Below are 12948 nucleotides of genomic sequence, written 5' to 3'. Positions count from 1 at the left end.
TAAAAGCTGTTTAGCAATATATTTGGTAGGCATGAACAATGTTTGTTCTAAATATTTGTTTAAATCTCTGTTCTTCTTGAACTTGTCTGATTACTGACATCTCAGAATGCTAAAATGAGACAGTCAGCCTTTCAGCTGACTATTGAAGATGAATCCTATTAAGTGATTTATAGCAGCCGTCACTCAACCGGTATTCATAGCAAGAGTCAGATGCTTGTTTGGTTTTAACTCAGTCATAGTGTGACAATGCCTAAAAAATTTATGGAAAGCATCATTTTCACAACCTGCAACAGAGTTCTCCCTGAATTATTTTTGTGTGAGTACTGTATTGGCTTTCTGTGCCCATAATATTTGACTAGATATTCTTCACTAATACTACATTAAGAAAGTGTAGTATTATTACCCCTCCCACCACTTCTCAATGCTATATGAACATAGATACAGTATGCAAAAACGTTTGTTTTTCCTGGTTTTGCCCACATTAGTGTATTTATCTGAGGCCAATAGGAGAGGGAAAACAGATATATTGAAACAGAGTTTAAATATCTTTCTCTTCCATGAAGAAAAAATATTTTAATGTATTTCTAAAAACTCATTATATTTTAAAATGTTTTGAAAGGGGCTTTTATTAACTATATATTGTAAGGGTATTAAATTAGCCACAGGAGGGAGCTAATGCAGCTGTATTAATACATCAGAAACAGTGAAATTTGTCAATTAACTTAAAACAGACAAAGCACTGTATCTAACTAGTTCTTTCTGTTTGTACATGTACTCAGAAAGTTCTCTTTTCCTAGAATCTAGAATCCTAGAAGTTTTGAGAAAATACAAAAATTATATTTACTTTTTGTTACCTAGAGTTTGGGCCAAACTTCAGGGATATGCATGTAATAAGGTGAAAAAGTCTAAGAAGGGAATACATCTAATATTAAAAGAGTAACAGAAATCTGTATACAATGAAGAGTTGCATACTACTATTGCTATTAAAAGCTACAACACTTTTCAGCTTGGTTGCTAGGCATTTAAAAAACATGTTTAAAAATACAGAAGGCATAAAAGCTTGATCTGGATAAGGAGAGAGGTGAAACATGCTGAGCTGCAATAAAATGTGCAACAGGAGAACAGACTTTGACAATATGTTACAGAGAAGCATCCACTGTCTTTAAATAGCCTGCAGACATCTACACCAGCATCTGCACGCCAACTCTACAGAGTGTGTATTCAAGAGTAAAAATTTGATGTGATGGTGACAATGGGATTGAGCCTTCATCCTCCAGTCAGAGATCTGGTTGTTCTTTAAAAGAAGACAAAGAGCAGGTTAACAAAGTGTCCTTCTGCAGGCAAGCAGCTCTTGACAGCTAATGTGTGACACCTCAAATCCCAAAAAAGAATAGTGAACCCTGGAATGAGTTCTGAATATATATTCCTTTACCTGAATGTCTAATCAGTTCTTTATATCACAGTGAAGATGGTCAATAGGAAAACTACCCATCAGAAGAAGCATTATGTAAATGTTCTTGTATACCTTTAGCATTAAGTATCCCACTTAAATATCCTCAGGATCCATGCATTAAAATTTTTGTAGACTTCTGTTTTAAGGAAAATGTGTTTACACTAATATATTATGAATTATACACATATGTAAGAAAACTATCACATGCCAAGCTGCATTCAGCCTTTAAACTTTGATAAATTTTTCCTGTGTGACTGTAAGGAGAAGGTTATGTATCAGGTTTCCTATGTGCTGTCTCTTGAGGCAGAAAAACTTCCACAAAAGTCAGTTCCTTAGTGGAAACCACCCAGCAGCCAACTCTTTCTTGCTGCACAGCCAGAACTGACATATCTGGAATGCACATCATGTTGGAAGTTGAAGTGCTATTATAATTTCTCCATAACCTTTGCAATCTAGCAGTAGAAATCTTGAAATTGAAATGTCAGATTGCAAGCATGTAGTTTATCTAGAATAAAAAGTGTAAGAATATGGTTAAAGGTTATACTCCTTACTGCTCAAGTAATTCTTCAAACAGATCTCTTTAAAAGTAACAGAACATTTGGTGGGTCAGTTTACGTTTCAGTTGAACTATGCACAAGGTGGGTGTTTAGTCTGATCTTGTTATCTAGGTACCTTCTAAAGTCTCTCTGAAATGGGAGAGAAGGACATCTACAGAGTGTAGGAAAGATCTGGGAGGTGTCTAAGATAGGCAAGATGTGAATTTAAGTACACAAGTCAAACAGTTCTCTTGAAATGCTTCTTTCCACTGATTAAAGAGGGAGCCTAGTCAGCTAGCTTAAAAGAGAGTCCTAACTTTTAGATAAGTAGAATTAAGTAATCCTGTCCTTTCTCTCTGTTGACTTCATCATTTAAACAATTAAAAAACAAGAAATAATGAAAAACTCTAGATCTCCACTAAGCAGTGACTTGGATCCCTAAAGTGAAAGTGAAGTACGCCATAGATTTCAAAGGAAGGGGTAGGTGTCCTTTCCAGGGAATTGCAGTTGCCAATTACTAATTACATAAGAAACAAAACATCTGTTGTAGACTGACTGGTGATTACATCTGTTAAATGTTTTTCACTAGTAAATTTCTACAATTAAATTAGAAGTGAAGTATTACTTTTGCCAAATTGCATAGTAGATTTTGCATGATAAAACTTACTAATTTTCTTTTACATATATATATATATAGATAGATAGATAGATTTGCTGCATGTTAAGTCTTATGATCTTAGAAATCTTACTATCCATTAGGATTTTTTATATTTGGATGATGGAATTTGTATTCTTTATTAGACTCTAAAAATTATTTTTAAATGTTTCAAGGTAGACTTGATAGTGTTCAGTTTGTTATTTTATTGTATCTATTTTTGAAATATTACTAAGTCCAAACAGGTATTGGAGAGCAAAATTATTGCTTTACATTCTTGTAAGTAGATTTGAAGGGAGGGAATATCCCTCTGAAGTGAAAAAGGAGTGTGTTATTGACATACTAAATTCATGTGAATCTTCTTGTGAATTAAGCATTTGATTGGAAGAAGATTTCTTTTGATTTGCATTAATACTTTTGTAGTGCTGGAAATGAATACTGGAATTTATATACTTGCTCTTCCTTGTTTTTATGGTTGTCTTTATTCATCATACCAGTTACAGCCTTCTGTCAGGGGAAGGTGATCTTTCAGGTAGGAAATACTGTTCAGGAATTAATTTTATTTGGTCCAAACCATTATCTTAATTTTCACTTTAAAGACAATGTGTTGTCAGTTTCTATCTTGGAGCATAAGCAAAAGATGCTAGAAACTTGTTCTGATTTATTATATTTGTAGATGTATAGGTCTCATGTAGAATATGCTACAGTATAGATTCTCAACTGACTGAGAAAAGGATACATTGTATTTGCAAGCTTCACATTTCTGAGAGAAAACAATAACCTTATGAACAGAACACACTACAAACTAAATGTGTTATTTGATTGCTGCTGTTTGGCTATTTGAATTACTTAACTAACTTTTTTAACAACCTTGAATTATGATTTACGTGTACAGTTTGTGCTTCCACATTACATTTTGCAATGTTAGCCATGCAGCTGCTCAACACCTATGTCTCAAACAGAGAACAATATGCTCCTGGTGGTACCTGATATAAGAGCTCTCTAGATTGAGGAGAAACTTCTCAGCAATAGATCTTGGAGATACTCAGCAAGAAGAAAGGAAGTACAGAACAAAAGATTATCTGTACCTGGAATGGAAAATGGACATGATAATGTCACTTCCCAACTCAAAATCATACTGAGCAAAAAAAGAAGACTGAAAAGAATTGGAATGCAATTGATAGTTGGATAGATTGTTGACATCCATCAATTTGCTCTTTTAAAAACCACTTACAGGGTCAAGCAAAAGGTACAGTAATGTCTCACCTTCATCATCAAGAAAGAAAAGGGTTCAAATGTAATCTACAATATGAACTCTAGTTTATACCTTCTCCACTCAATTAGATTGTGAATAACTGCTCTCTAGCCAACACAAATGGAGTGTTCAGCCATTCTTATACTTCTTATTCATTTTCCTTTTCATAGTCTTGTATCTTTTCTTACTGCATCTTGTATAAGTGGCTCCATCTATAATCTTTGTTGTTTTCTTGCATACCCGTGACATTTTTCTTAAATTTTAGTTAATAATATGACAGTTGTCTTCTTTTGGATAAAAATCTCTTATGCAGTTGCCCAGGGACTATTTCTTCACATTTGAATTCAGTAATACATTCATTGTTTGTGATGAATTTGTCCACAGCTGCTGCAATTTTGTGTGTGCAGTATGCTAAAGAACTCTTTGTGTCTACACAAAACCAGCAGGTATTATGTACTAATTAATAAAGTCTTTCCTTAAAGTGCTGTCTCTTTGCAGAGTCATGCAGTAAAACACTGAGTTATAAAAATGATTTCTTTAAACATGGCAGGGATACACATACATTTTAATTAATAATCTAGAAGGCACTTGTTTAAGAAAAGTGAATAGAAAGTAGTGATCCAGTGGGTTCTTAGACACATCAAGTATTTTCCATTTACTGTTGAGAATAGAGTGGTCTCTTGTTCATTCCTTTCACTAGTTTTACATTAAAACTGACTGGATATTCTCGTTAACTCTAGTGACGTGTATCACTGCATTGGACAGCTTACTATTTATTTGATAATTTTCTACTGTTAATACATTAACCATTATTGTAGCACTTTTTATAATGGTATAGCATTTTTATATTAGCTTGGTAATATCAGCTATAACTTAAGAGAATTGATAAATTCTGGATGTGGATATGGAGGAGAACAAATTGACTAAAACAAAAATAGCCGATATGAAAGTGGAAATTTTTGTTTTAGGATAATATGTCATTATTTTGTGGGTAACTTCTAATTTCTCTGATTTTGAGTTTTCATGTTGGCAAATGTATAAGAAACTTATCTTTAGAAAAGAATAACTTCAAAAAGAGGAACATGATGTTTAGTATTCAGTCATGCTATTCCTAATACTGTGAGTGTAATTGTCTCATTATGTTATATATTACTTGCTTTATTGTACATAGTAGTTTTGGCAATTTTCTTCCAAATATATACTATTTTAATTCTAAGGCTATTTGAAGGCTAAATAGTGATACTTTTCCTGTTATGTTTCAACAAAAGGAATTTTGAAGTAGTTTTCATTCCAGACCTTTTATCAATAGTTGAAAGTGAGTGAAAATAAGATTTTCCACAAATGACTTTCAGAAATATGTACAGGCAATGGGAAATCTGTCAGAAAAGCACAAAAGCACATTTCAAATGAGCAAGAATGTGATTCATGACTGAAATTTAGCTTAGTAAATAAAACAGACAATTCATTTTTTACAACAAAGGGTAGTATGTGATAAAACACAAGTTAATAACATCCAGCAGCTTTTTTTCCATCTTCTACTGTAAGAAACAGAAATCTTCTGCAAATCTTTCTGCAAGCAGACCTTGGATTCCAAACAACTATTTTGTTCCTAAATTTCATGCATTAAAAATATATTCAAAATGCATGATACATTAATTTCAAGATATGTTAATTGCAAAAAAATAAACAGACTTCTTAAGTGGTGAGAAGTAAATTAAGTATTTAATATTCTTTCATTGAATTGATCAGTTGAAGATAATTATTTTTTATTCCTAAAATTGTCCTGGCTATTTTGCTACTCTTGTTGATCTGTTTTATTTTATGTTCTTAAGATCAGAAGGATGCTACGTTTGATTTGCCATAATTTAATTAAGTTCATCTGCAATTCCTTTGAGAAGGTTTTTTCACTAGTTCAAAGGACATTGAGTAAGAGGAAAGACATAGTGTTTTATTGTCAAAATGTCAGTAGTTTTCAATTGTTGATGGTTTATGTAGCTTATGCAGTGTGCTGCATGATTACACAGAGAGATTTCTGCTATGCTCGCTGTCTAATCCCTGTGAGATGGCTGCTTAGATCAGTGCTTCAGGAATAATACAAACACTGACATAAAAATTCGGTTGTTGAAAAATACTTTGGTTTGCTTAATACTGTGACTTACATTTTATTGCTTCAAAACAATGCTTAGCAATAAACAGGAACAGACAGCAATTTCACTTCCACTTTTCAGATTGTAAGTAAAATATTTTTTGAAGCTTTTAATGTTTGTAAAAATAGCTCCTTTTCAGTGGAGACAATTTCAAGTAAATATACCACAGCAATTTTTAAAGAAGCGTTGTTAATATGGGATATAGTGTCAATTTTTGTTTCCTAAAAAGTAGCTGCTCACTGTTTCTTAGGGAAGCAGTAGACTGTAAAGCATTTCCTGAAGCAAGGTTACAGCAATTGCTAGCTGAAAAATACCATTACTGTCTTGAAGTTGTCTGCTCAATTACTTCAAGTTTTAGTCTGTTCTCAAACAGACGAGAAAGGGCCATCACAGAACCTGATGAAAACATAGAACATAATCTCATATTTTTATATCAAACATTTTAGGTCCAAATTAATATTAAGATTTAATGGTGGGAGTGAAATCTGAGACATCTCTGTTTGTAGGACAGTTGTACAGATTTGTTGGATATGAATGATTGGCGGGTGTGAGTCATGCAGTATACAGAACTTTCTGGGAAAGTGCAACATACATTTTATAAACATGTTGCTTTCTTTGTATAGAACAGTTTCAAAATGATGTATTTCTTCTTAGTCAGTTGAGCAGTCTGAGCCTGCGTATGTGCCCGTATTGATTAGCCAGCCAGCTGTGAACAGGCCAACTTTGGGCTTACTGCCTCTGTTTCACAGCTTGAAAACCTAGCGGAGGACTAGTCCTCAAGGACTATGCATGGAATGGTGGCAAACCTTGAAAAAAATCGAGTTTAAAGTCAATAATGAATGGCTGAACAGTGTGTAAGGAATCACTTTCACACTGCTTTTCATGCCTTGTGAACATTCTTCATCATTTCCATTGCAAGATTAAATGTGTTAGCCACCCATGACATAAGCTATCCGATTTTGCATTTGCACTTGCTTTTCCTGTGGAACAGACAAGCAGAACTCAAGATCAGATACAGATGACAATGCTTAAAGATATTCTTCTTGTTTCTCCAGTGTTGGTTGTTCTCTCTAAATGGATGGTACAGTGTTTAAATATGTACTAATTTGTACACAAGGATTAGTGGGTCAGGAGATTTACGTGGCCAAAGCTGTGATGTCAAGCCCAGATCACAGATGTATGCATACTTCTACTTTCTAGACATACTTACAGACACCTAACATCCGGCTTCCAGTTTTATAAGATTCTCATCGTTACTACACAGTATTTTGTGAGTCAGTGTGAATTTACTCCACTTGCACTCTGAGTACATCAGCTGGGTGAACTTGGTTGGCACAATGCTGAGTTTAACATGGCAGCTTGAGTTGTCACCATGAGTTCACATGGATTTGGATCAGCTATGAGTATGGGAGGAGAGAGCTCCTCTTATCCTCTAGAGACTTCATGGATTTACATTAGATCAGTAGCTTGACTTCTGAAGTATTGAGGTGCTGCAGTTGACCCTTGGCATATTCTTTTAAAAACCTGTGCTGTAATTTCTTGTTTTGCAAAGAGTAGGTTGGTTTTACAGGATTCTGAGTAGCCATCCACATCTTGCAGGTTAATGAAAGAGCATAATTTCTGACTCAAGATTTTTTAAAAAGCATTTTAATTTGAAATAGTTTATTTAGGGAAACAGTGAAAATGACACGATTGCATTTTAATATCTAGTCACTGTTTCCATAGTCTGTTTATGATTTTTTAAAATGTTTAAGTTGTTTTGAATTAGAAACCCTAGACACTGAACTTTATTGCTATAATCAAAAGAACAAACATAAGGCATGTTTACATGTAACACTGTTGCTGATTAACTACATTTGGAAAGTGGGTCAAGCTGAGCAGGAACAAAGCACTCTTATTCCAAAATAAGAGTGTCCACATACGGAATTATTCAGAAACAGCTCTTAGTACTTTAAATTCCTAGCCGGTGTTAATCTGTTTTATCTTTCAAATGCAGGCAAGCCTGATATTTTTCCTTTTCCTTTACTATCTATCCTATTATAAACACAAAATATGCTGCCTTTCATCAGTTAATGACATTCTACAACCCTTGAGAAAAGAGGAGATTTATTAGTGTGTCTTTAATATTACATATGTTATTTTTAATACAGTACTACAGTAGTATTGGATCGACATAGTTGTGTAATTTTCAAGATGGAACCTTTGCTTTTGGATAGATTTTTTTGTCAAAAGGTACATAAAGATTCTGTAGTGAAAAAATGCACTAGGAAGGGTTAATATAAAATAGCAAAAGAAAATTACAGATTGTTGGGATACAAGCATACAAACACATGAAAACAATGGAACATAATCGTATTATTTTACACGGCAAATACAGCTAGTTGTCATGAATCCCCTCTTTTATAAGTATACACTTTTATATATACTTGTGAGCTCTATTATTGGTGAATTCTGTTTTCTGTATATTGTAATTTTCTTTCTTGTTCTATTGTCCAAGATGTATACATGCTAATCTCCAAATTTCTCAATTACTATACATAGTCTGGTTTAGTTATCACCTTAGTCATCTGCATCATCCAGTTCAGTCATGCAGTTATCTATGTCAGTGCTCCTCATGTATTTGTCTTTTGAGAAATATACAGAATATCTGCATATTCTTCCTTAGTGATTAATCTCTGTTCATGATTCATTACCTGGACTGGTCTGGATGTACTCTATGCATATTTATAGTCTCAGGGGTGATTCTCCTTAATTATGAAGAATATAAACGCATACTGTTTTTTCCACATGGAGTTTCAAATAGTGTGATACATAGAGGTATAACAAACATATTTCAAACTAACTCAATTCCATAATTTGAAATACAAATTTGTAAATGCTAATTGTAAATCCTAATGCCTTAGTTATTTTTAAACTACTGTAAATAATCTCCTGATAAAGAGCCACCTGAATTTTTATTTCTGCAATGTATTATTGGGCTTTTTAAGGATACATTGCTTATATTACCAATTTTCACAATGATGCTACAATTATTCAAGTTGTTTGTGAGGAACAAGGGCTAAAAGTGTTTTTTTTTTAAAAAAAAAAAAAAAAAAAAAAAAAACTTTTGATTGCTTATGTGTCCTTTGAATTTTAAGCTCTCCAATCACAGTCCTTTTCTTCATGTATTTCTCGGTTTGATACATCAAGTGGTACAGCGCCAGTGGAGATGAGGCTTACATAATGAAATTCCAAGGAAAAGAAAATTATATGAGGAGAATATTCTATAGTAGGAAGGAGCTAAAGGTAGGAAGGTAGAGTGCAGTAGTGGAGTACAAAATATTTTTGCAACTCTCAAATGCTTGGAATTAATGTAATTAACAGTTATGACTTCATCTTTTGTAGCTGTAGCTTTTCTGAGTATTGCTTTTTTATTTGACCACTTTTGTTTTTTAATGTCATGGGAAAATAGAAGAAATCTGTAAGGGTTTGCATTGTTTCACATGCATACATTTTTTTCAATGTAAGTTTGCATTCAGGCAGACAAATTGAAATGTAACAGTCCATCAGTGCAAGTAGATTAATAATTTTATGCTATTAGTGCAATTACAATCAGAATACTATATATAGACCTTAATGATGACTCTCTCTAAAGAGCTATTCTTCAAACGGGTTATCAGTCCTAGTCCACTGTCTTTTCTGCCATGAAATATAACCAATGGACAGAATCTGTGTTATCTACCTGACTAAAAAGTGCATTTTATAGGTGTATTATTCTGAAAAGCCCTGTTGTTTTATGTTAAAGCAGAGTCTGTTACATGTATTGATTACAGTCAGATGAAGGCATTTATGAATCTTGTACGCATTTGGCCCCTGAAGGAGCTGCCTCTATTTCTAATTGAGCACACAGAAAGAGTCCAGTATCTTGAAGAAATGAGCCAAGAAATGGTAGGCTGAGCCGGATGCTGCATAGAAACAGGACTGTGCCAACATTGCTTTCTCTCTAAATTTTGAATTAGTTATCTCTACCTTATTGGGATCCATAGCCCAGTATCCTCTCCTGATGATACACAGGTACCTAAAGCAGGTTTCATTTTTCTTATTTTGAAGAGGAAAAACCTTATTACATGCAGAGTTTGGTTACAGTTCTCACATAGATTAGAGATCTGGGCTTTTTTCTTCTTTCAGCCTGATGGAATTAAAACCCACAGAGACTTAAAAAGCCACAACCAAGCAGCCTAGCACTGAGGCAGAACAATGCACCTCCACCCACTAGGGACCACTCTGAACCAGGGAGACTGGTTCAGAGAGTAGCAAAGAATTCAGCTTTCATAGGGTCAAAGAACGAGCTGCCTCACCCACAAAATCAGACTCTGCAGTCATGTGTTACCTTTTGGAGTGCCGGGTTTTGTGGAAGTCAGGCACAATGTTGAAATGCCCAGTGAATTCTTACTCCTGTGAAGGATTTAGGAAAGGGAATGTCCAGTTTCTGGATCATAAACAGATGTACCCCAGGCTGTTCAAACTGAGCCAGTTTGAACAGAATATGTGGGTTTTGCTGTGTTTTTGGATGTGGACACATCAGTCCTGTCTAATGCGGTTTGATATTCAAGTCTTTCATTTGTATATATTAGACACAAATTACTAGTATATAGGGTTGACATATTATATATATGTATGTATGCATATGTGTGTGCTGTACATGCATGCATGTCCATGTCTATATAGTCCAGCACATGACAGTAGCTGCATAGTTAGGCAATCCAAAAGGCTTCTTTTATGCGGCTCTTTTCTTGCACGGAACTTGATAATCAGTTTAGCTACAGAAGTGGCATGAGGAGATTAAGAAAAAAACACACTAGAAATGCATTGAATCAATGCATTTTTGACAGTCTTTGATTATGCGATTTTTACAGTACGCTGACATATACCAAAGCTGCTTTCTACCATTTGCACAGTACAGATTTCCCTCTTGTAGGCTTTGGACTAAATACAGCCCAGATGTTCTTTCTCACATGTATTGTTAGTACATGATTCATTAAAATGTTCCTTTTCTTGGAAACAGTTAGAAGGGTCTCATTATACACTGACATGTTTATTAATATCCATTTAAAGGAGCATCTTTTTGGTTTGTTGCATGTTGTTATTGACTTTCATATGTGAGCTTATTTTTCAAGCTATAGTTTCTTTTGCCTACTTATAGAAAAGGTTCATTAGCACATAAAAGTTCATATTTAACACGATTAGAATAACGATTATAAATCCGATTTTATCAATTAGTATAGAACAGCAATTTAGAAATAAGAGAAGATACTAAAGATGGAACCAGTGATTTCTACTATCTCCAGAGCATATTTATTTTTGCTCAGGGTGAAAACAAATCTCTTTCCCATCTCTAGGAGGGAAACACAGTTGTAGTTTGTACAGTACGCAGAAGTTTTATGCAAGTAAATAGAATCCAGAACAAACAAAAGTAACCATTTTGCCTTTTTTAAGGCCTGTTTATACAAAACTACACTGGTAAAGAAATACTTTTCAACCTATTGAGGAAGAGAGAAAAGAAATATTATTTCACTTAGTAGGTATTGTATCCTGTTGTTGTTCTGACAGTCATTGCAGAATCACCATCCCTTTTTCTGAGCTTTATAAATATCATTATGTCCTTGTAGTACAGAAATATGCACACTGTTGCTTATGTTGTTTAGATAGGCATCTCAGTCAGAGCTGCCAGTTTTTTAATTACTTTTCAAGAATGAAAATATTTTTCACAAAATAGTACAATTTTAGTGCAAATAGAACAGATGTTCAGATATGAAACTGAAATTCTAGAATTCACTACCTTCACAGCTGTAAATCTTAAAAGCAGAGTTTCACAAATAATAAGCAAGATTCTAGATCAAGATACAAGGAAGTTTTATAGGTGTAGTATTGGGTTTTTTGAGAATTTCAAATAAATCATTCAAAGCTGTTGTCTCAGTTTGTCTCATAGAATTCTTATGCATGCCTAGGACTTGGATTATGCATTTTCTGTGTTACCAGCATTATAGTAAGTAGATATCACTTTTGCATTTTTTAGAGATGCATAGAAAAATCTTAATGCTCGTGTTCTGTTTTGTTTGTTCTTACTTTATATCTTATTTTCTCTATATATGTGTAACATTCAGATTAATTGTTGTCCATGCACTTATACATAGTCACTTATAAAATAATTCTTTATTATGTATGTAAAAATGTATATATTTTAATTTTAAATCTGTAAGTGTATGCTGTTAAGGCTCTCAGATAAGTATTATAAATAGCTTTACATTATTTTAATGAATTCTTATGTCATCTCAATTGGAGACTTGAGAAAACAGAAAACAAAGCAGAAATGTTTGTTTTAAGAAATATTAAAATTAGGAAGATGATCTTTAGTAAAGGAATGGCTAGATTCCAACATAAGTTACTGGTAGCATTTGGGAAGAACATAATTTTTGTGTTACTTCATTTTTCTGAAAGGAATAGATGAAATGAATAACTAAAAAAAGTATCTGTCTATTCAGCATTCATTTTTCTTCAAATGGTAAAAACAACATTTAAGCAGCCTTCTTGTGTTTTGAATACGTCTTGAATAAATGAAAGTTTTTTCAGAAAAGGCTACCTTAAATCTCAACTCCATTCTGACTTGCATTCTTATGAGCAGCTTTAACAAAGAGGAGAAAATGAGCTTTGTAATGTTTTTGGAAAGTTAACAAATCTGGATTTGGAGCTCCAAATGTAGGAGAAAGATTGATAAAAAGTTGCATTTCTGAGGAGTGTTCCAACAGGAGTGGAATGGACGTTGTAATCAAGGCCTTTCAGTGCAATGATATGACGGCTACATTGTGAGCCCGTTTTCTGAGCCTACCTATATATGTGTTCCAAATCCCAGAATTCTAATAAAG

The 12948-nt window shown here is 33.7% G+C and overlaps 1 protein-coding gene across 5 annotated transcripts in view; it reads left to right on the top strand.

Annotated features, from left to right (window-relative positions):
* AKAP7 (A-kinase anchoring protein 7) overlaps window positions 1-12948 on the top strand; it is an 89820-nt gene that overhangs the window by 42372 nt on the left and 34500 nt on the right. The window lies entirely within an intron of this gene.

Source organism: Rhea pennata, chromosome 3 (genome assembly GCF_028389875.1).
Source record: "Rhea pennata isolate bPtePen1 chromosome 3, bPtePen1.pri, whole genome shotgun sequence".
Lineage (NCBI taxonomy): Eukaryota > Metazoa > Chordata > Aves > Rheiformes > Rheidae > Rhea > Rhea pennata.
The sequence above is the reverse complement of the archived record's forward strand: the minus strand, read 5'-3'. Positions and strand labels throughout refer to the sequence as shown.